Source organism: Anomaloglossus baeobatrachus, chromosome 8, assembly GCF_048569485.1.
Source record: "Anomaloglossus baeobatrachus isolate aAnoBae1 chromosome 8, aAnoBae1.hap1, whole genome shotgun sequence".
NCBI classification, from domain to species: Eukaryota; Metazoa; Chordata; class Amphibia; order Anura; family Aromobatidae; genus Anomaloglossus; species Anomaloglossus baeobatrachus.
The window spans coordinates 237,482,970-237,504,491 of NC_134360.1; the positions used below are offsets into that span (position 1 = coordinate 237,482,970).

General features: G+C 40.4%; 1 protein-coding gene across 10 annotated transcripts in view; it reads left to right on the forward strand.

Annotated features, from left to right (window-relative positions):
• Positions 1-1,648: 1,648 nt before the first annotated feature.
• Positions 1,649-21,522, forward strand: part of DAB1 (DAB adaptor protein 1) — a 955,902-nt gene continuing 936,028 nt past the window's right edge. For 4 of the 10 annotated variants that reach the window (XM_075320418.1, XM_075320419.1, XM_075320413.1 and 1 more), the window contains exon 1: positions 1,650-2,071. The gene's annotated coding sequence lies outside the window, so the exon portion shown is untranslated. Of the gene's footprint in view, positions 2,072-21,522 lie in introns of all 10 variants that reach the window. The other 6 variants (XM_075320424.1, XM_075320422.1, XM_075320423.1 and 3 more) reach the window with 3 other exon arrangements.

Consider the following 21,522-nt stretch of genomic DNA (forward strand, 5'->3'; position numbering starts at 1 on the left):
GAAGGGGATTATTTACAGGGGAGACGTTTGTGACGCCACCTGCGGTTGCGGTAATGGGAGTACCGCCTCTGCTGAAAGGAGTACTGAGCCGATGTTGTGGAGCAGCAAGGTGTCAGTCCCTCCGCAGGTAGGGAAGGCCCCGGCCTCTGGTGTTTTGGTGGATATTTGGGAGCGTAGGGTGCAGGGGACCAGGGTACTCACTGTGTGTAGTCGTGGTGCAGGATGGGGATTATAAAGCAGATACTCACACTGAAGATTAACTAAAGTCTCTGTGCATCACAGTCACTGCGGGGAGCCCGTCCAGGTGTCCGCTTCCACCGGTGTCACTTGGTAATCCGGAGCCCACCTCCGTGCACAATTTAGTTGTCTGTTGTGGCCCCTTGGCTTGAAGCTGTTAGGGCCTCACTCACTATATATAGTGTAGCTGTGCTCTTGGTGGCTGGCAATTGGGATTTTAGTGGGCCGCGTTACTGGAAAGCCCTATCCCCCATGGTGTGGTGTCGCCTTCAATCTCTGAGCTCCTAGGGAAGCTCATAAAGATACTCTCCCTCCCAGGTTAATTATCAGGACATTGAATCGGTTCCTGACCTAGGGTCCTGTACCCCGTCGTGCTCGGTACTGGTCAGTTCTTTTGGGTTTCTGATGCTGACAGTCCTCCTAGACTATGTCCGTCGCTCTTTTACAATGTCACTGCCACCGGTCCTCGACTCCTCTGGTCCCGGACCACCGGTTGCGACCCAACCTCGGTCTAGCTTCCCGGGAACTACTACTCCAGCTCTTCACTCCTTGAGGGCTCTCACTACTCTCTTACTTCCTCCCTCCCACCAGTTTGCCTGACCCCTAGGTGGGTGGCCCTATTCCAGTTTAACCAACCCACTGGTGTGTCTGACAGGTCATGATGTGAGGTGTGATTGGGATTTGTGGTGCTGATGGTTGTGACACTGGTTTCTTAGGAACCTGGAACCATGAGGGGTAGGCCCTGCACCCTGGGTAAGGATTGTAGTACCCTGTGGCACCCTGATATACTCAGGGGCACCACAAAATGACCAGTGGTATTAAAGGCTTGCAATAATTGGGGGCCCTGCTGGAGCTTTTGCATTGGGGTCCATAAGCTTCAAGCATTGCCAGTGCATGGGCAGACTGGTTCCATCACTGCAAGGATAGCCATTTTGCACTTTGGCTAATAATGAGGGGGCCAAGTGTGTGTAGATCAGATAACCCCTTTAAAAGATTGCGTCTTCTGTTTCATTTTAGAGGGAACATCTCTTTAAGAAAACTATTAAATGTATAGTTTAATTACAAATATTACACTATTTGTTTACTATCAAACATAAACATAATAATAAATATAATAATAATATAGTGCACACAGTCTGTTGCAATAACTTATCCCTGATGATTTTAACCTACAAGCCAACGCTCTGCGATTATCAGCCGCACATTACTCAGCAGCACCACAAATATTGATTGACAGATGCATATTTCCTGAGCTACTGCAGCAGAGGATGAGGCAGTCTCAAGAAAGAGTGCAGCAAAGGGTTAAGGAGCCCTGCCTGTTCCCATCCCCTGATATGGTGAGAGCCTCTTATGCTGTATTATCTGGGCCAGCTGGATTTACTTGCCCTTAGTTAAAAAAAAAAAAAGCAAAGGCTGCCAGCCTGCCCTTGTATCTGCTGGATGCCAAGACCCCTCCCCAGGGGATCACTCCTGCCTTTTGGCTGCACAGAGGAGAAGCATCTCCTTGGCAGGGGCCTCCTATTAGGAGGAATGCGGTAGTGATGTACAGTATAAGCTGTGAGCTGTGGCCTGCAGAGCTCTCTGCCTCTGTCTCTGCTGCTGCTGCCTCTGCTGCTGCTGCTGCTGCTGCTGCTGATGCTGAGGCTCCTGCTCTGCTTCCACTGGACACAAACTGCTGAGGATTTTCTAACAGGGGGATGCCCGGCTTTTGCACTTGGCTTTAAAGGACCTACTTGTATCAGGACAAGGGTGTAAGAGCAGCCTGGAATAAGAGAAGAAGGACTCATTTCATGCAACAAGAGGATGAGAGTGATCACAGGGCAGCAGATATAAGGTAGGGAAAGGTGTCCATCTGATTGCAGTCATGGACTGGTGGTGGGGGGGGAGGTGGGTGAGATGTGGGGGAATATTGCATGTCATTCTGCAAAACCTTTACTCATATATATATATGACTAAATGAGGATAAAAAGAGGAATATTTATGTGTTACCATCCTATGAACAGGGGTGTGATTATTTATGCAATGGTATAAGATCAGCATGATAACCCCCTATAAGTGAAGGACCTAAAATCAATCAGCCAAGATCTGAAGAGCAAACCCCTGTGATGTCAGGTGGCATCTCACTAATTCAAACTTTATCATATATATCTCTATATCCCCCTCTGCACCATGCACATTACATCCCCCTATGCATCCCATGATGACCAAAGGCAAAGCCTGAATATGCCAGCCCTCTAATGCATCATCTGTCTAAATATGTGACCGGAATAAGAGATGGAGCTAATTTGGCTACAGACAGTGTAGTAGCATCTTAAGGATGTGTATATGTCTCCATTAAATATCAAACGCAAGAGTGACTTCAGGTTCTGTCATGTAGGGATCCTCCCTGGTCCACCATGGCCATGACTTTAGAGTCTACATGGTGGCCAAGTTACTCTATCTGGTGAAATAATGAACATTTGGGGTATTAGTTCTGCAGGTAATGGCTCAAGGAGCTTCGATAGAGGCACCAAGGAGCCCCCAAGATGCAGAATTCTGCCTTCAGACCCTTTAGCTCCTGCTCCATTGACAGCATGTAATTAAGTAGACAGTGTCCTCTGGAATAGGTTTGCATAGTGAGATGGATTTGCACTGGGCTATCTCTCTTGCCTTAATTGCTCTCCTTGCTAGAAACAGTGATATATGTGCAGCAGGTTACATTGTATTATTGTAGAAAAAGATGATTTATGTAGAAATACATGAGAGGTGCTGCTGGATCTTCTCAGATCTCCCTAAGACCTGCAGAAGCTGGATCTGCAGACACATGTCACGGAAAATGGTTCCAATTTGCAATTTCATTTCAATCCATGGAGTCTTCTTGCCTCTTCCTACAGAATGGGGCATAATCTGCTTTTTTTACCATTATTTCATTGGTTATTTTTTCTTAAAGATGTCTTCTAAGATTGTCTTGCCTTTTGCAGCCTTCATGAATTGCATGGCTCATCCTGGAGAGCTCCTCATGGTGGAGATCCAAGCTGCATTTCAAGCCTTTTTGCAAAATACTTCTTTTAACCAAGATGAGCTGGAATTGTCAGAAGCTCCTAAGTTTTGCCTCTGATCTAAACATGTTTTCATTGCTGGGCAGAGGGTCTTCACAGCATTAATAAACCAGCCATGTTAGGTAGGGTCCTCAGAGTCATCTGCAGCTTCTCCTAGAGCTGGGTGATTCCTAACCTGGGAGTAGTGGAATATTTATTTCCTTCCATTTTTTGTGTTGCATCTGGCTTGATACATTGTAACATATGTATGAAATGATGGTTGTGGGATGTAGCATTGCTTGATCTTGCAGTGAATGAAAAAAATAGCCCAGTCATTCAGGAATTGCATACATTTAGCTGCCAGTAAAGGGACTTGTTGCAGTGATGTGTTCTGGGTGCAGGGTCCATTCTGGATTTGTGCCATCCGCATGTGGTTTATGGCATTTTCAGGGTTCTATTGGCTTCTATTGGGGGCTGTCAGGTTGGGGGCTTTGATCACTAATCTTGCTCTCTGCAGCTCACACATTGAGCCTTTCTCACTTGCCTCTTCAACATAATCCAGTCATGGATATTTCCGATGGTTCATGGAGGCTCTTGGGTGCAGGAATAGTAAACTAGAATTGGATTTAGCTTTAGGAAAATCTCTATGGACATAATTCAAATAACCAAGAGGGCGGCAATGATCATGAAATAGAAGCACAGCTTGGAAGGCGATTCCAGATCCTTCCTATAGGGGAGATTGGGGACACCAGGATGTTTGATGTATCTGATGCTGGCATTATAATTGAACATTACAAGGAAGAGGCTCATAACCAGGGGGTCTATTTAATAAAACTGGGATTACAATGCATGGACTTAGTAAATGCCCAAGATAGCAGAATAGCTGGACCATGCCGGAGGCACATATATATATATATATTTATATATATATGTGCGGGTGTATACAGCCAAGATTAAAATATGGGGACTGATAAAGTGGGGCGATTTGTTGTGGACTCACAATGGCTATTGATGAGTAAACCAGTTACACTGCCATGTGCCATCAATTGGTTTATACCGCCATGATCAGAGAGGAATATGATGAGAAGCCTTCCTGTGCAAAAAATGGTTACAGAGCTATACGAGTAGTGGACGAGTAAGGAAAGACAAAAGATAAATGGACTAGTATATAATGACATGAAACAAGTGGACTAAAATGATGCAGAATAAAGGGGCACTGTTACGTCCGGGTGGTGGAAGCACTGGACCGTACACCGATTTCCCCTGAGGAGGCAGCCAGGCCGGTCACCCCGCCAGAGGGTCCTGATGCACGGCAGCCGAAGCACTATAGGTAGCTGGACAGTCCGTAGAGGAGCAGGAAAGGTGGATGATGCTGAACCCACGAAGTTCTGGACGGTAGTCCGGGTGACGAGGCTCAGGGTCCGAGGCCGGGTTGTAGGGTCAGGCGGGATCCGGAACCTGCTGAGCGATGGAACGGGTCACCGAACGGAGCCAGGGACTGGAGACTGGCGGAGCTGCAGAGGTGGTGGGGCATCCGCCGAAGTCACCGTCAGGGTCCAGGGATGGACTTGGTTCGGAGCGACTGGCGTGGCAGGACAGGCTCTACGAGACAGGACAGGGATAATGCAAGGCAAAGCACAGGGCAAAGCAATACGGGGACCTGAACACTAGCTTGCTAAACACGTAGAACAGGCCCCGCCCACCAGGAAAGAGAAACCTTATATACCCTGTACCTGTCTATGCAATATCCTGTTTCTGGGTGCTGGCCCTTTAAGAAAGGGTCAATGACCGCGCGCGCGCCCTAATGCGCATGCGCGAGGCCCGTGTGCCAGAAGCCAGTCCAGGAAGCGGTGAGGAGGAAACAGGAGCGCCCGGCTGGGAGTCCCACGTCGCAGAGGAGCGCCGGGAGCGGGGAGCTGGACGCATGGAGGCCGCAGGCGGGGACGAGGAGGCCGGGACCAGAGTAGTGAGCAGGGGGCGCCGCCGGGGAGCGGGCCATGGGGACCGGAGAACGGGACCAGGGGACCGGGAAGCGTGACAGGCACGCATGGAATTAGTGGACTAGGGTATAATGACATGAAATACGTGGACTAGTATATAATGAGTTAGAATAAGTGGACTAGTGTCACCATCAGAGAGACCATGGGGCCGGGGCTCTTAGACTAGCTCTCAGACTAGGGGGGCCCTAGATATAGATATCCCTTATCTCAGAGTTACCTCTGAAGGTGAGGATGTCTGAGCCACCTTCCTGGCCCTGCTCTTGACCAGCCCTGATCTTATATTCCCTCCCCCCTACCCCAGTGTGATAAAATCAACAGAGATAGACAAATAGGGGAATCCAAAACTCTATCTCACAGCACGCTCACACAATGGTATAAGACAATTAGAGGTATGGAGAAAAATAAGAGCAGAGAAGAAGCAACAAGACAACGAAAGAATTCCACAACTTCAAACACCACACAATATAATCACCAGCAGGACTGGTACACAACAGCACACAGACCAACACTGCAATAAACTATAGTCGGCATGGGAAGACAGATTCCACCATCTTAAAAAGGTGGGGAGTAAATGTGATAGGTTTCTAACAACATGTGATCCCAGAGGTAACCGGCAGGCTAGCAGTGGTTTACTTTTACTAGCCTGACATTAATGAGCACACAGCTGGTCGATGCCCGAACCTGCCTGTGTAACTTCGAAACACCAGAGAAACCATAAGGTTTAAGGACCGAGAAAACAATCTCAGCATGCTGTGACTGTACTGCGATCCTTTTTTCTCTCGCACCCATTGAAGTCTATGGGGCGAGAGAAAAATCACACTGCACACGCAATACACCGGTGTACCGCGAGTGTAGGGCGAGAATGGCAATAGCCGGCTATGGAGGAGAGAGGGAGATAAATCCCTCCCCTCCGCAATGCCGGCCCATCCCTCCTCAGTGCCGGCCCGTCCCCCGCAGCTGAGGTCCGATCGGACCTTAGTCGCAGTGACACTCGTATGACACTCAGCTCCCGCTGTGCTGCCAACGTGAGCCGAGTGTCATGCGAGGATCGCAGTAGTCCCCGTGTGGCCCCGGCCTAATGCGGAGTGTCAGAATCTATTGTGTGAAAAGTGTCTGATGCCGCCATGACACTCGTCGAATTTGAGCAAAAATTCATGTGATAACTAGTATTAATGATAAAGACTAAATGGACAAGTATATAACGATGGAGAAAAAGTGAACTAATATATAATGACATAAAAGGAGGGGACTTACAGGGAATTTGTGGACTAGTATACAATTGTGTAGAATAAGTGGACTAGTATATAATGATATAGGACTAGTGGTCTAATTTATAAAAGTATTGAATAAGTGAACTAGTATATAATGACATAGAAAAAAGGGGCTTTCATGTTATTAGTGGTCTAGTGTATAATGACATAGAATAAGGGGATTTAAATGGAATACGTGGACTAGTATACAATGATGTGGAATAAGTGGACTAGTATATAATGATATGGAATAAGTGGACTAGTATATAATGATATGGAATAAGTGGACCAGTATATAATGATATGGAATAAGTGGAATAGTATATAATGATATGGAATAAGTGGAATAGTATATAATGATATGGAATAAGTGGACTAGTATATAATAATATGGAATAAGTGGAATAGTATATAGTGATATGGAATAAGTGGACTAGTATATAATGATATGGAATAAGTGGACCAGTATATAATGATATGGAATAAGTGGAATAGTATATAATGATATGGAATAAGTGGAATAGTATATAATGATATGGAATAAGTGGACTAGTATATAATGATATGGAATAAGTGGACTAGTATATAATGATATGGAATAAGTGGACCAGTATATAATGATATGGAATAAGTGGAATAGTATATAATGATATGGAATAAGTGGAATAGTATATAATGATATGGAATAAGTGGACTAGTATATAATGATATGGAATAAGTGGACTACTATATAATGATATGGAATAAGTGGAATAGTATATAATGATATGGAATAAGTGGACCAGTATATAATGATATGGAATAAGTGGACCAGTATATAATGATATGGAATAAGTGGAATAGTATATAATGATATGGAATAAGTGGACTAGTATATAATGATATGGAATAAGTGGACCAGTATATAATGATATGGAATAAGTGGAATAGTATATAATAATATGGAATAAGTGGAATAGTATATAGTGATATGGAATAAGTGGACTAGTATATAATGATATGGAATAAGTGGACCAGTATATAATGATATGGAATAAGTGGAATAGTATATAATGATATGGAATAAGTGGAATAGTATATAATGATATGGAATAAGTGGACTAGTATATAATGATATGGAATAAGTGGACTACTATATAATGATATGGAATAAGTGGAATAGTATATAATGATATGGAATAAGTGGACCAGTATATAATGATATGGAATAAGTGGACCAGTATATAATGATATGGAATAAGTGGAATAGTATATAATGATATGGAATAAGTGGAATAGTATATAATGATATGGAATAAGTGGAATAGTATATAATGATATGGAATAAGTGGACCAGTATATAATGATATGGAATAAGTGGAATAGTATATAATGATATGGAATAAGTGGAATAGTATATAATGATATGGAATAAGTGGACCAGTATATAATGATATGGAATAAGTGGAATAGTATATAATGATATGGAATAAGTGGAATAGTATATAATGATATGGAATAAGTGGACTAGTATATAATGATATGGAATAAGTGGACTACTATATAATGATATGGAATAAGTGGAATAGTATATAATGATATGGAATAAGTGGACCAGTATATAATGATATGGAATAAGTGGACCAGTATATAATGATATGGAATAAGTGGACTAGTATATAATGATATGGAATAAGTGGACCAGTATATAATGATATGGAATAAGTGGAATAGTATATAATGATATGGAATAAGTGGAATAGTATATAATGATATGGAATAAGTGGACTAGTATATAGTGATATGGAATAAGTGGACTAGTATATAATGATATGGAATAAGTGGAATGGTATATAATGATATGGAATAAGTGGACTAGTATATAATGATATGGAATAAGTGGAGTAGTATATAATGATATGGAATAAGTGGAATAGTATATAATGATATGGAATAAGTGGAATAGTATATAATGATATGGAATAAGTGGACTAGTATATAATGATATGGAATAAGTGGAATAGTATATAATATTATGGAATAAGTGGACTAGTATATAATGATATGGAATAAGTGGACTAGTATATAATGATATGGAATAAGTGGACTAGTATATAATAATATGGAATAAGTGGACTAGTATATAATGATATGGAATAAGTGGACTAGTATATAATGATATGGAATAAGTGGACTAGTATATAATGATATGGAATAAGTGGAATAGTATATAATGATATGGAATAAGTGGACTAGTATATAGTGATATAGAATAAGTGGACTAGTATATAATGATATGGAATAAGTGGACTAGTATATAATGATATGGAATAAGTGGACTAGTATATAATGATATAGAATAAGTGGACTAGTATATAATGATATGGAATAAGTGGACTAGTATATAATGACATGGAATAAGTGGACTAGTATATAATGATATGGAATAAGTGGACTAGTATATAATGATATGGAATAAGTGGAATAGTATATAATGATATGGAATAAGTGGACTAGTATATAATGATTTGGAATAAGTGGACTAGTATATAATGATATGGAATAAGTGGACCAGTATATAATGATATGGAATAAGTGGACTAGTATATAATGATATGGAATAAGTGGACCAGTATATAATGATATGGAATAAGTGGAATAGTATATAATGATATGGAATAAGTGGACTAGTATATAATGATATGGAATAAGTGGAATAGTATATAATGATATGGAATAAGTGGACTAGTATATAATGATATGGAATAAGTGGACTAGTATATAATGATATGGAATAAGTGGAATAGTATATAATGATATGGAATAAGTGGATTAGTATATAGTGATATAGAATAAGTGGACTAGTATATAGTGATATAGAATAAGTGGACTAGTATATAGTGATATGGAATAAGTGGACTAGTATATAATGATATGGAATAAGTGGACTAGTATATAATGATATGGAATAAGTGGACTAGTATATAATGATATGGAATAAGTGGACTAGTATATAATGATATGGAATAAGTGGACTATTATATAATGATATGGAATAAGTGGACCAGTATATAATGATATGGAATAAGTGGAATAGTATATAATGATATGGAATAAGTGGACTAGTATATAATGATATGGAATAAGTAGACTAGTATATAATGATATGGAATAAGTGGACTAGTATATAATGATATGGAATACGTGGATTAGTATATAATGATATGGAATAAGTGGACTAGTATATAATGATATGGAATAAGTGGACTAGTATATAATGATATGGAATAAGTGGAGTAGTATATAATGATATGGAATAAGTGTACTAGTATATAATGATATGGAATAAGTGGACTAGTATATAATGATATGGAATAAGTGGACTAGTATATAATGATATGGAATAAGTGGACTAGTATATAATGATATGGAATAAGTGGACTATTATATAATGATATGGAATAAGTGGACCAGTATATAATGATATGGAATAAGTGGAATAGTATATAATGATATGGAATAAGTAGACTAGTATATAATGATATGGAATAAGTGGACTAGTATATAGTGATATAGAATAAGTGGACTAGTATATAATGATATGGAATAAGTAGACTAGTATATAGTGATATAGAATAAGTGGACTAGTATATAATGATATGGAATAAGTAGACTAGTATATAATGATATGGAATAAGTAGACTAGTATATAATGATATGGAATAAGTAGACTAGTATATAGTGATACGGAATAAGTGGACTAGTATATAATGATATGGAATAAGTGGACTAGTATATAATGATACGGAATAAGTAGACTAGTATATAATGATATGGAATAAGTGGACTAGTATATAGTGATATAGAATAAGTGGACTAGTATATAGTGATATAGAATAAGTGGACTAGTATATAATGATATGGAATAAGTGGACTAGTATATAGTGATATAGAATAAGTGGACTAGTATATAATGATATGGAATAAGTAGACTAGTAGATAATGATATGGAATAAGTAGACTAGTATATAATGATACGGAATAAGTGGACTAGTATATAATGATATGGAATAAGTGGAATAGTATATAATGATATGGAATAAGTGGACTAGTATATAATGATATGGAATAAGTGGACTAGTATATAATGACATGGAACATTTATATGGATATACTTGATGTGTATTGTATAGGGATGTAGCAGGTTGTAGATGGCGCCTTATGATGACCTGCTGCATGATTAGAGAACTGGCGTACAGTAATGTGTGGAGGAACGATTCACTGCCACATGGTAAGAGGATATATATACCATATATATATATATATATATATATATATATATATATATATATATATACTCTGTATATAATATAATGTCGTCCTTTGCTATGTTATGTGTTTGACCATAGATTGTCTTATGATGCCTAGTGATGTATCCAATATCACAGACCAGTTGTTGTCTCCTGACCAGCCCTAACTATGCAATGCCATGTGACTTGTTCCTTGCTGAGTTGTCACCTATAGAGTATTATTTATACTTTCAGGACTTGGTTCTTGAATGATCACAGTATAAGGCTGTCCTAAGATCAGGAGGGAATGACAGGTCATGGATTGTGTAGACCACACCTCTGCGGAGCTGCCACTGTCATGATTCCCCGCTGTTCCCTGAGTGGCTGGGATGTTACAAGATCACATAAATCCGATTCTCGTGATGCCGGCTCCTCTCACCAATATTAGAGACTTGAGAGAAGTGCAAGGGTCTAGACGGCTCGAGACCCCCAAGTATGCATATCCCAGTAATCACATGACACACGGGGAATGCCGAGGCATCCTGACAGTCTGCACGTTGCACACTGTCAGGAATCGGCAGTCTGCAGTCACTTAGAGTAAACGCATCATTTTATTCTCAGACCAAGAAAAAATTAAAATTGTTGCGTGCATTGGATAACCCATACTTTTATAAATGTCCCTTAACAATAAGCAGCTCCCAAACTGTTCTCCGGCCGGAACTACAAGCAATCATCTGTAATCTGTGGGGAAATCTTACAAGACGTGATTGGTTTCCCTGCAGCGCCACCTCAGGGGATTGGAAGCATTACAATGCACCCACTGTGTTATTTGTGTGCGCTTCTATTAACTTAGAATTCCAATAAAGTATTCTAAACTGAGAAAGTTGATACCTTGCTGCTTACTGGGGTCCGACTGTCGTGATTCCCTCTGATTCAGACGTGGGGTCTCTTAAATGTCCTGTAAGGATGGAGAGGAGGCCACATAGGCGAAACACCGGTCATTTCTCTGTCTATGGGACTTTTGGAGGCAGCTGAGAGCTATTGACCCCCAGTGAAAAATGATACCCTGCCAGAAGGGAAGATTTACAATGGACCCATCACGTGCGATAGATATGTCATATCTTTACCCGCTGTAAATGCTGCTGTTATCCTGAATCCGGCGTTCTTTCCATCTGTTCCTGCACCTCCTCTATCCTGTACATAAATCTAGTCTTGTTATCCAACTGGGCGTGGTTCTAAGCTCCTCGGATGGCATCTTATTGAAGAATTCGCCCAGTTGGCTATATTCATATACAGGGAAGAAAGGACCACATCCGAGGATCAGAGAAGCGCAGGAACACAAGGAAAACAAGTCTGGATTCAGGAGGAGAACATTTACACCAGGTAAAATAAACAAATAAGCATATTGTGATGACTGTCACTAGGTGGCGCTAGAAACTACTTGTATGCAGTAAATGGAGAGTTAGACAGGCCGAGATCATAAACCAGGAGGCCACCACAGTACACGGGGGTCAGACAGAGATGAGGTCAGAAAATACAAGCCAAAGGTCAGGGTTCCAGGAGAGTATGAACAAAATACAGGGAGCTGGCAGGGACGTGGTCAGGATGAGGTCCGAGGTCAGAAGCCGGGAAGTCACAACAGAAATAGTAGAGGACAGGCAGAGATGGGTAAACAACAGTCAAGAGGTCAAGCTCTGAACACTGAGCACCACGGGAGCCAACAGCACAACTGTAACCAGAAATACGACTGGCAGCGTCCTGAACTAACATGCTCCCTAATGAAGCAGAGCAATCTCCGGGAATGAGAAGCATCTGCAAGAGCACCTTCCATGACCAGCATGAAACACAGTGCTGTGAAACAACCAGCAGAGCATTCACCCTGCAAAACGCTCTGCACCATAAGCAACATATACCGGTTTCACAGGAGAGCATAGCAGAACAATACAGAATGTTCTGCACATAGGAATCATGATACATATTATCTGCAAGTGACCGTCCTGTTTAACCTGTTCCATAAATTCTATGGGGTTATGATCTGTCTTTTCTCCTCATAGGTAATGAGGGGGGCCACTAAGCGAAATATGAAGCCTCTCCACAACTATATGGTGCCCTGAAAACACATCTGTCATTGTCCGACCATATTCATAAATGTGAATCCACTCATCTAACATTATAAAGCTACTGTATAGTGAGGATCTGATCTCACTACTATGTCACCAGTGTCACCAGTATCATCCGCATCACCAGCATCACCAGCATCACCAGCGTCATCAGCGTCACCAGCATCACCAGCATCACCAGCATCACCAGCATCACCAGCGTCACCAGCATCACCAGCGTCACCAGCATCACCAGCATCACCAGCATCACCAGCGTCACCAGCATCACCAGCATCACCAGCGTGACCAGCATCACCAGCATCACCAGCATCACCAGCGTCACCAGCACAGCCCACATTAATGAAATGAATGAACACAGCAACGTACAATCCACTCAGCTCCTCTCTATTATGTGGCAGCGTAAGTCTCCAGAGAGGGGAATGAGAAAACACATTAGGAATCCCCATATATCACTAAGCAACACGGCTCAGCAATGTACAACTGGTACTACAGCAAAATGGTAAATGTTCACTACAGCAAATAGGTAGTATTATAATGTATTTATAGCCTGATACAAAAGGGCAGTATTATAGTAATTATATGATAATTGTAATTATATTCTTATACATAGGGGCAGTATTATAGTAGTTATATTCTTGTACATAGGGGGCAGTATTATAGCAGTTATATTCTTGTACATAGCGGCAGTATTATAGCAGTTATATTCTTGTACATAGGAGGCAGTATTATAGTAGTTATATTCTTGTACATAGGAGGCAGTATTATAGTAGTTATATTCTTGTACATAGGAGGCAGTATTATAGCAGTTATATTCTTGTACATAGGGTCAGTATTATAGCAGTTATATTCTTGTACATAGGAGCAGTATTATAGTAGTTATATTCTTGTGCATAGGAGCAGTATTATAGTAGTTATATTCTTGTACATAGGAGCAGTATTATAGCAGTTATATTCTTGTACATAGGGGCAGTATTATAGCAGTTATATTCTTGTACATAGGAGGCAGTATTATAGTAGTTATATTCTTATACATAGGGTCAGTATTATAGCAGTTATATTCTTGTACATAGGGGTAGTATTATAGTAGTTATATTCTTGTATATAGGGGCAGTATTATAGTAGTTATATTCTTGTACATAGGGGGCAGTATTATAGTAGTTATATTCTTGTACATAGAGGCAGTATTATAGTAGTTATATTCTTGCACATAGGGGCAGTATTATAGTAGTTATAGTCTTGTACATAGGGGGCAGTATAATAGTAGTTATATTCTTGTATATAGGGGTAGTATTATAGTAGTTATATTCTTGTACATAGGGGGCAGTATTATAGTAGTTATATTCTTGTACATAGGAGTAGTATTATAGTAGTTATATTCTTGTACATAGGAGCAGTATTATAGTAGTTATATTCTTGTACATAGGGGGCAGTATTATAGTAGTTATATTCTTGTACACAGAAGCAGTATTATAGTAGTTATATTCTTGTACATAGAGGCAGGATTATAGTAGTTATATTCCTGCACATAGGGGCAGTATTATAGTAGTTATAGTCTTGTACATAGGGTCAGTATTATAGCAGTTATATTCTTGTACATAGGGGTAGTATTATAGTAGTTATATTCTTGTATATAGGGGCAGTATTATAGTAGTTATATTCTTGTACATAGGGGCAGTATTATAGTAGTTATATTCTTGTACATAGGAGCAGTATTATAGTAGTTATATTCTTGTATATAGGGGCAGTATTATAGTAGTTATATTCTTGTACATAGAGGCAGTATTATAGTAGTTATATTCTTGTACATAGAGGCAGTATTATAGTAGTTATTTTCTTGTATATAGGGGCAGTATTATAGTAGATATATTCTTGTACATAGGGGCAGTATTATAGTAGTTATATTCTTGTACATAGAGGCAGTATTATAGTAGTTATATTCTTGTACATAGGGGTAGTATTATAGTAGTTATATTCTTGTATATAGGGGCAGTATTATAGTAGATATATTCTTGTACATAGGGGCAGTATTATAGTAGTTATATTCTTGTACATAGGAGCAGTATTATAGTAGTTATATTCTTGTATATAGGGGCAGTATTATAGTAGTTATATTCTTGTACATAGAGGCAGTATTATAGTAGTTATATTCTTGTACATAGAGGCAGTATTATAGTAGTTATTTTCTTGTATATAGGGGTAGTATTATAGTAGTTATATTCTTGTACATAGGGGGCAGTATTATAGTAGTTATATTCTTGTACACAAGGGGCAGTATTGTAGAATTTATCATTTTTACATAAGTGCAGTATTACCCTAGTTATATAGAGACTATTGAAGGAAGATGGTATATAGAAGTTAGGGTATGTTGAGATTTTGATGCTGCAGAACTTCTGCACTTTAGTTTGCTTGCATTTTATTGCATTTTTACCGCTGCGTTTGGTGTGTCATGCTTTAAATAAAGCTGATTTGTTTTTTTAAACCTCTTTGTATTGATATTCTTAGGTGCGCATTGATGCGTTTCTGCAGCAGAAACACCCTAAAGACGCACATGCATTTTTTACCCGCAGAATTTCCGCATCTAATACAAATCTATTGGGAATTCCACTAGAAAACTCTGCATACTCGCAAGGAAAATAAACATGCTGCAGATCGCAAAAATGCGGTGCAGAAAAGAAGCGCAGTGGGCAGTAGATTGCTGTAAATCCTATTCACTTTGCTTGCTCTGTAAAACATTTTTTGATGCTGCACAAAAACGCGTGGAGTAAAACTCATCGTGGGCACAAGCCTTAGAATTTACAGTATTATTTGTAAACACTGAAATGAATTGATGCGATTGAGTTGCAATATTGTATCTTTACACTTTGTTTATTTATTTATTGCATATTCTTGCATATTTCTGTGATTCCCACTTGTGACCAGACACATGTGAAGTTGGAATCTGAGTGTGGAGACATTACACGATATTTCTTGGATCGTGCCATCAGCCTGCAGGTGTTAAAGGAGATTAATTAGATGGAGGAGGGAGCCGGCTTAAAATATCTGTGACCCCCATACATTAGTGTAGGGGGTATAACCTCCATCTGTATGATTTTGGCTGGTTAACATGGAAACAGGAACTGCAATATGTTTTTAGCTACATTTGTTTCTGATTGTTAAATTATATGGTGATTATGAAGATTTCTTAAAGGGGAATACACCATAAAGTTTTTTTTTTCCTACATTTTCCATTGTTGGTGAGATTGGACCCCAAACTGTCTGGGCAATCAGATTGTATCAGGATGAAATGAGTAGCCTGTTTATATAAAGGGATATTTCACCATTTTCACTAAATTTCTACTAAGCTTACCAATGCTTAGAACTGGGATAAGTTGGGTCCCAGTGATTGGATACATCCATAGATAAAACATTTATTGTATAATGTATCAATATCATCTATGTGACATCTTAAAAAAGTAAATAATCTTTAAAGTGGATCTGTGAGTACATTTCATTATATAAACCTGATGAGGCTGGTGTACTAATGCCATATAGGAATGGCTGTCTATTCTTCACATTAAAGGGGTTGTACCCCTATAAACAAAAAATAGCCAATACAAAGTAGAGACAATAAAACTGAGTTTTATTAATGAATGATTTAAAAACAGGATAAAAAATAAATAATAATTAATATATAATATATGGGGTTAAAAGGGTTGTCCAAGCTTTTGACAAAAGTCTGCATTCACTCCATGTGAGGATTCACAAGTCTGCAGTCAATCTGTGTGACTGCAGATTTATGACTCCTCACATAGAGTGACTGCAGACTTTTGTCAAAAGCCTGGACAACCCCTTTAAGCTGATCATTTTAGTCCGGCGAAAGATTGAAAGAGTTCAAGACAGAGCTGAAATGTCCAAGTGTATTCAGTTACCTGTTCACCCACCAGGACTGATAACTGCATCTTATACTGAGCGATGTGAGATCTCAGCAGCAAAGAAGAGGGACACTGAGGCTTTGAAGACTTTGGTAAAAAGCTTGGACAACCCCTTTACATTGATCATTTTATGAGTCCCGCAAAAGACTGAAAGGGTTAAAGACAAAGCTGAAAAGTCGAAGGGTATTCAGTTATCTGCTCATCGAGCAGGATTGACAGCTGCATCTGCTACTGAGCGGTGTGAGATCTCTGCAACAGTAGCAGAGAGGAGGCACACTGAGGCTTTGCAGACTTTGGTAAAAAGCTTGGACAACCCCTTTAAGATAATCATTTTATGAGTCATGTGAATGATCTAAAGAGTTCAATACAAAGCTGAAAAGTTCAAGTGTATTCAGTTACCTGCTCACCCAGCAGGACCGAAATCTGCATCTTGTACTGAGCGGTGTGAGATCTCAGCAGTAGTAGCAAGGAGGAGGGACACTGAGGGTTTGCAGAGTTTGGGGAAAAGCGTGGACAACCCCTTTAAGTTGATCATTTTATGAGTCTGGCGAAAGTTTGAAAGAGTTCAAGACAAAGCTGAAAAGTCCAAGTATATTCAGTTACCTGCTCACCCAGCAGGACTGAAAGTTGCAACTTGTACTGAGCGGTGCGAGATCTCACAAGCAAAGAGGAGGGAGACTGAGGCTTTGAAGATGTTGTTAGATGGCTTGGACAACCCCTTTACATTGATCATTTTATGAGACCCACAAAAGACTGAAAGAGTTAAAGGCAGAGCTGAAAAATCCAAGGGTATTTAGTTATCTGCTCATCCAGCAGGACTGAAAGCTGCATCTGCTACTGAGCGGTGTGAGATCTCAGCAGGCAGGAGGGACACTGAGACTAGTTGGGTGGAGATTTTAAATTTAATTTACACAGCCTGTCTGGAATGGATTTCAAAGTAAGTACATCTGCCTCATCAGGTCTAAGGGATCTATTATGCAGACTGAATAATTAAGTTCGAATATAGATTCCCTTTATAAAATAATTGTTGGTGAAACTATCCTCCGGATGTTTTTGGGGATAGGGAACTGAACTCGATGGGGTTGTCACGATTTTTTTGTAGGGCCGGAGTGATATTTACTACCTTCAGTCAGACAATGTGCAGTAAGATTTTTTTTTCTGCTGTGGATGTAATTGCTCTTTAAGATGAACATATCATTTTAGGGTTCTGGGAAAGCCGTAAAAGCGGCAGCTGCTCCGTTCGCCATCGCTTCTATTTGTTATTTTATTGCTTTTTAAACTCTTTATATTTCCGTAAAGGAAATAACGGTTTTAGAACAACACGGGATGAGTGACACGAGCACACTTTACTGGCACTAACGGGATTACATTAGACGATTAAACACAGAGTCGCTGCTTTAAATCTTAAGCTTTTTCGTCTTGGCAAGAGATTCAGAATAAAAAGAAAGTTGAGACGTTACAAAAAGTCGCCGGATTTTTTTATTTTTTTTATTTTTATAGTTTGGGCAAATAATATGAAGCTGTGAAGGGAATGAATAATGAAACATAATGGAGGTTACTGCTATTTAAAGGAGTTGTCCAAGAGTATAGCATTACTGATTTCTTACAGAGTATTCAAGTGAATGGATCTAAGCTGCAGTACCACACATAACCTGAGAACAGGAGTGGCGCTCTTTTTTGAATCATTCACAAAACCTTGAAGGAAATCCGTTACATTGTCCAATCCAATTACATATGACTCCTGTCATTTTAAATAATTCGGGGCCATAGATTGGAATAAATGATAGAATGTGGCTTTCCAGCAAACTTTTATGAAACTTCATCAAAGAAAAAGTAGGTATAAAAAAGGTTTAGCGGGTTTTTTTTTGTACTTAAAGGAGTTTTCCAATTTTGGGGACTTATTTAAAGGGAACCTGTCACCAGAAATTTCGCTATGATACTAAAAGAATCCCCTTCTGCAGCTCCTGGGCTGCATTCTATAAAGGTTCCTCTTGCTACTGACCCCCCTTTCAGACCTAAATAACAACTTTATAAAATATTACCTTTTGCTATGGTAATGAGGTTTGCTGGCCCCGGGGGCAGGCTGTTTTTCGTCTGTTATCCCCCCTCCTGCCGCTGTTCGCCGTACCCCAGTGTTCATTTACGTAGATGAGGCCGCCGCCCTCATGTTCCGCAGTGCTCCTGAAGTCTCGCGCATGCGCAGTGACACTATCGCGGGACTGAGCACTGTTTTCAAATCGCGAGCGCCGGTGATGTTATTGCGCAGGCGCGAGATTGTGGGCGGGTACTTGAATGACGCTGGTGATGACATTCACAGCGCCGTCCATAATCTCGCGCCTGCGCAGTAACATCACCGGCACTCGCGATTTGAAAACAGTGCTCAGTCCCGCGAGAGTGCCACTGCGCATGCGCAAGACTTAAGGAGCACTGCGGAAGATGAGGGCGGCGGCCTCATCTATGTAGATGAACACTGGGGGGCGGTGAACAGCGGCAGGAGGGGGGATAACTGATGAAATACAGCCGCCCCCGGGGCCAGCAAACCTCATTACCATAGCAAAAGGTAATATTTTATAAAGTTGTTATTTAGGTCTGAAAGGGGGGCCAGTAGCAAGAGGAACATTTCTAGAATGCAGCCAGGAACCGCAGAAGGGGATTCTTTTAGTTTAATAGCGAAAATTCTGGTGACAGGTTCCCTTTAACTTATATATATGTATTTGGGGCTAAAAGTCATTTTTGCAACTGGGTTTCATTAAAAATGTTGCACCACAGGCTCTTTGTTTCCTAACACATTTTACTGTGATGTGGTCTGTGGTCATAAATCAGCTGAAAGGAGCTCAGAAAAGACAAAAGAAAGAGTCACAAACTTTCTTGTTAGACTGGTAGAAGGAGCTCACTGATGGACCCTGAGTTGACTCATTCTGCAGCTAGCAATATACAGTGCAACATAAAGGATATACAAGGCGGTGCATAATTTGTAATGAAACCCAATTGCAAAAATTATTTTTAGCCCCAAATAGATGCAATAAAATTGCTCTTCATGGTGAACAACCCCTTTAAAGGGAACCTGTCAGGTGCAATATAATAATAATTAATAATAATTTTATTCATTTATATAGCGCTATTAATTCCACAGCGCTTTACATACATTGGGGCTCACAATCCAGAGTCCCTATCTGTATGTCTTTGGAGTGTGGGAGGAAACCGGAGAACCCGGAGGAAACCCACGCAAACACAGGGAGAACATACAAACTCCTTGCAGATGTTGTCCTTGGTGGGATTTGAACCCAGGACCCCAGCGCTGCAAGACTGCAGTGCTAACCACTGAGCCACCACAAGACTGCAGTGCTAACCTCTGAGCCACCGTGCCACCTATGCACCCAGAACCATGAGCAGTTCTGGGTGCATATTCCTAATCCCAGTTTAGCAGTACCAGGCTATAGTAACATAGATAAATAGATCTTTAGAAAAAGTATTTCTAAACATCCCATAAGATATGCTAATGAGTCTGGGAACTAGTCACAAGGGAGTTATTTTCCTTGGCTAGTCGGCCCCCTTAGCATGGAAGCACGCCGCTGTGGGTACCCCTGTGGGCGTGCTAACATGCTAATGAATGCGCAGCATCAGAGGCATGGTCGCTCTCATCTCTGCTGCCACCGTGGCCAACGCTGGTTTTCAGCTCAGCGCACTTGATCAGAAGTCCCTGGCTACAAACTGGTGTAGTGCGCATGACCGAAAGTCCAAGGACGTCCTGATCCATGTGCATTGAGCCGAAAACCAGCAGTGACATTAGAGGTGAGAATGACTATGCCTCTATGCTCTGCATTCATTAGCATGTTAGTACACTCCTGTGGGTACCCCTGTGGGCATGCTAACATGCTAAGGGGGCCAACTAGCCAAGGAAAATAACGCCCTTGTGACTAGTCCCTTTGCTCATTAGCATATCATAAAGGATCTTTAGAAATACTTTTTCTAAAGATCTCTTTATTTATGCTACTATTGGCTGGGACTGCTACCCAGGGATTAGGAAAATGCAACCCAGAACTGCTTGTGGTTCTGGGTTCATATTGGACCTGACAGGTTCACTTTAAGGGAGGCTTTCAGGATGACAAAGCTAGTCGTATAGCGAGATAAATCTTTAAAGGTATAAAAATATCAGCATGTTCATTAGGGGTGTGTCAGTCCACTCAGAATGCATTGCCACGCCCCTTTTGCACTTCCAGGCTAATTTGCATGTGATTTCAGAGCTTTATTTCTCAGCTCTAACACATCGGATTACTACAAGACAGGTATCATTTTTGTTGTTTTACTAAGAACTATACAGCCATGACATTAATTCTATTTGTAAAATCGTTTTGCCAGGTCCCCTTTAAGACAGGCCCTCACATATCTTCACTCCTTCAAAATTTCAATAACACTTGAAGTCAATTTGACCTAAAAATGGTCATTTGGTAATCATAAGAGCCACTGTGTGCCCCCTAATAACGAACTAGACCACCATCGTAACTTGCCCTTATTAATGCCGCCAAACTGTACATCTATCTATTGCATATAAGAGACTTTGCGAATTTATGGGAAATCCAAAACTGGTGAGAATGCATTTTTACATGGGACTGCTGTGCGGTCTACATGACCCCTGTATCGCTGCGTCTATAGAAAGGGGCCCTGCACATGTAGGGGTCTATGGGGCCCTACAGCTGCACTTTGGTTTCTATCAGCTCC